Source organism: Lathyrus oleraceus, chromosome 5, assembly GCF_024323335.1.
Source record: "Lathyrus oleraceus cultivar Zhongwan6 chromosome 5, CAAS_Psat_ZW6_1.0, whole genome shotgun sequence".
Taxonomy (NCBI): domain Eukaryota; kingdom Viridiplantae; phylum Streptophyta; class Magnoliopsida; order Fabales; family Fabaceae; genus Lathyrus; species Lathyrus oleraceus.
In genome coordinates this window covers 311,156,831-311,161,180 of record NC_066583.1, presented here as the reverse complement: position 1 = coordinate 311,161,180, position 4,350 = coordinate 311,156,831, and positions in this window count along the sequence as shown.

Here is a 4,350-nt window from a genome sequence, read left to right as displayed (position 1 = left end):
CTGTTCACGAACATGCCCGATTAGATTGGCAGTATCTATGATTAAACCTTTTTGCTCACTTACATAGTGAAGTTCAGATTTGCTAACTGGCCTTTTTTGCCTCCTTTCTAGAGTGCATATTTTTGGGTTGCTTTGATATTCAATCCTCTCCCACCTTGAACGTTTGAAAATGTTGTTTCTTTTCACCCTCTCAGGTGCAAGAAGATTGAATAAGGGAATTTGTTGTACCCCAAAATTTACCCTTTTCTTTTTTACTATAGTTGGCTTATGTTTTATCATCACATCCATTCATGCATATAACTGGCTCTATGGTCATGAGATCAAGGCTTCCCTTTTGGGACTTTCCTCAAGATTTAGAAGGAAGAAAAGTGACAATCAGTACAAGAAGGTTGGGATACCCTCAACCTCTTGATCATCCAAGCTACAAGGGTTTCCTCATACCCTATGACACTTCAAGTGGCCCATTAATTCATCATTTGAATGAGAGTTGCAAGAGAATGGAAGTGGATCACACTCTCCTATCTCTTGATCCCGGAGCTAAAAATACTTATTATATCAGTAAGTGGCATACTCATGGACCAATCTCGGATCATCTTCATCCTATTATCTTACAAGACATCTTTGTTCCAAAGTTCTTCCCACTTTCCCTAGAAGAATCAAGGTTTTGAGGATGTGCACTCCTATTTGGTCATTTTTTATTGAAACTAGGGTTTGTGATGAAGTCAGTTTATTTCTGACTATTTGAGCGAGACTTGTTTCCATGGTATTCTATGTGTCCCTAAGTGTCTATCTGTAGAAGATTGTCCATCAATCCCATTCATAAGAGATTCAATTTCTCATATGATTATTGGTTTGATTCAATTGGGGAAAAGTCAACTAGGCAGGTTAAAAAGTCAACTTTTGATTTATTTTTTTGGTCAATATTCTGTTCCTCAAGTCAAAATTGGTCTGCGTGTGGAATTTGATCAAGAAAACTCAAGAGATTCATCAAAAATCAAGAATTGTGGAAAGTTGCTTAAATTGGAAACTAGGGTTTTGAAACTTACTATTTATATGGTGTTAGTGAACAACTACTTTCATGGCCTTTATTATATATTATCAAGACCCCAAATCAACTTGGCCTTAACATGGATTTTGTTATCCTCCCTCCAGGCTTCTAGGAGGTACCAAGATTGAGTCACTTGGATCATCATAGCCCAAGATATGGTCGTGGAAAGTAGGGTGTTTCAAATTCATCCATTTCTCCCAAGACTTAGAAATTTTCTAAGTATCCCAAGTCAGGATTACCAAGCATTATTCACGGTATTTTTTTAGGACCTTAAGGGCTTCATCTCAATTAGTTTCCAACATGAAAGTTATAGTACTAGATCTCCCCTTTCCATTGGTCCCAAGAGCAAGTCATTTGGATCATCATAGCTCGAGATATCACTCCCACAAGTCATGTCCTTGGATTATTTGTGTGGCCTTTGTACTTAGTGGAATTTTTCTATGTTTTTTTTCATTCCAAGCCACATACTTCATACCCATTTTTCACAAGGTTCCAAATCTTATTGGGATTCAACCTCAACATGAAAGTTGTAGGGCACTTTCCCCTCTCCACTTTTGATTCAAACATCTCCACATTTGTTAAACTAAGGAGAAAGTTATGGATATAGAAATTCATGACTTCATTGGTCATTAATTGTATTATACTTGTTATCTTGACATGCAGTTTCAAGTAGGCATCTTCGTGGCCACTTTTGAAGGGGTTCAATGATTTATTTCGATTTGTCCCCAACATGAAACATGTTCCTCTCATTTCCCTCTTTTCAGAAAGCTCTAATTCACTCCTTTTGGCCAAGAGAACATTGAGTTATGTTGGTTCAATGTCATCATGTTGCAAGCTCTATTGCCTTATCTTTTGGTCGAATCTTTTGAATGATGTTACATCCCTTTGCAGCAAGTCCATTTCCCACTTAATTACACCTCATTCTTTACTCCTTTTGGCCAATCATCATGCTATCCCATGCATGCATGTCATGTATCAGAATTTCCAAATGAGGGAAATATGCTTTTTGACCAAGCTTGCTTCACACACACTCCTTCCCAAGCCATGAGACTTGTCCCTTTCCCACTTCATCTCAACATCCTAAAACGACATGACACTCACATTATTCATAAGTCAAATGCATCTCTACATACCAAAGGTTTTTCTACATATTTGGACCAACTTGCCCTCCAACGGTATGGTGTAAGAGGCAAGGTGTGACACCTCATCTGCAGAGGGATATATAAGCTAACTTTAACCTAGTTCGAAGGAGGAGACCATTTTGGAGAAAGAAAAACTTGGGAGTTGCAGAACCTCACAAAAAGTCTTTGCATATTTCATTTCTGGTTTGGGATCTTTGCTACTCATCCAACACCATTTCTGCTTGAAGAGAAGAACCAAGCTTCTTTTGCCTTGCTTCTGCAACTCATTTGGAATCAAGAAGCAGTGGACTTTCTCCACTATGTAGGTTATCTACTCCTTGTATCACATTCATTTTCAAACATGTACATACTGTAAATGATTAAGAGTGTTGTTTGAAGTTGACTCAATGTATTATTTTCGTCTAAATACATGAATATGTGATGTATAAGCTTGCTGATGTTTTGATTTTAATGTGTTTTCTCCAACTTTCATGCCATATTTCTCTTAAATAAACCTTGTATTTTAAATTTGGTTTGAGATGCCATTGTAGTGCTCCATGAGATCTATATTTTGTCTTTTTATTTCATGCATTTTCATGCACTGTGGAATGAGATATTTGGATTGGAAGTGATACCTTCAGAATCAGGTTTAGGGTTTGTGTATGCATGGTTTGAGGTAGGGGATGATTTGTTGGCCATTTCTGATTGGTTTGGACTTTGTTTTATCCACTAGTGACTTAAGTAACGTGACCGGTTGATGGTCAGGTCCACATGATTTTTGTACATTTTAATTGTTTCTTTTGATGTCACGCTGCAAAAAAAAACTTGGCCTTGGGTTTGGTTGGTCGTTGGGCCTAAACACTTTGCTCTTCACTCCCCCTCGTCTTGGGCCCATGAGCACGTTTTACCTAATGATCAGTTCATTCCTTGTTTACTGGTGAACCCCCTGTTTCTTTCTCCTTTATTTTTATTATACCACTTTTATTCAATTCTATTTAAAATATTTCTTTTAGGCTAAAAATGTTGATTTAATTTATGAGGGACATTTTAAGTGTTACTTAATTTTTCATATTATTTATTTTCTTTTTAAATTTATTTTAATATTTATTCCATTTTTTTTATTACATGTATCTATTTATGCTAGCTTACTTTGTTAGGGTTTGATTTTTTTATTTTCTCCTTTGAATTTTGACCCAAAATTTTACACACTTGTAGACATATGTGTCTTGGTATTTTGAGCTTTCATTCTTGCTTTGGTTGTTAATTTTAAGTCAAATTTGAACCTATTTTTGAAGGTATCTTTGTAATGATTACTTGTTTGTGCTTAGTCTAGGTGATCTAATTACTTGAACATATTTTACACATGGTTTTGAGTATATCTCTAGGATATATTGTGATTTTGACCTCATATTTCTATGAATAATTTTTCATAATTTACCTATGCTTCTAACTATTTTTCTTGAATTATGAAAGGCATGCTTGTTTCCTTGTGATACATTTTGCATTTAGTTGTTTGTTTTGGATTGCACTTGTGCAACCATTGGGGATCTATTTCCTTTTCTCCCTTGACATTATCATCATTATTTAGGAGTCTTAAATTCACCAATGTGAACTATTTTGAGCATCTCCATTTGATTCTTCTCTGCTTACTTATCTTAGGTGCTTCCTACTTGCTCTAGGAGGCCCCGGTTGGATTTTATCTTGTGCATTCTACTTTGAATACTATGAGTCTAATGGATTTTATTTCTGTTGCCTACACTTAGGTTTTAATTGGTCTTTGCAACCTTATATCTTTCTCTTATTATTATTTGAGTGGTACTCCATTACCATTCATCATGATGACACATTAAGAACTACATTCTTTTCTTCTTGACCTAGTTTTGAGTTGGATAGATGGTGAAGCTCTTAAGGGTTTGGGATCCATCTTTGGGTATTTTGATATTGGGTCTTATTTCATTTCTTTATGTCTCAATTCCATTTCACATTGCCTTTTACTTTGGACAAAGGACTCCTTGCTTGGATGATGTCCATCTTTTGACTTTGGTTATGCTTGAACTTTGAGTTTGTTGTTTTGTTGATACCTTTTGAAGTTTATAAGTTGTATTTGATTCTTTGAAGAGGACTTTGTCATTGTCCCATGACCTATTAGCATCCCCCTTTTAATCTTTGATCATCTTGCTG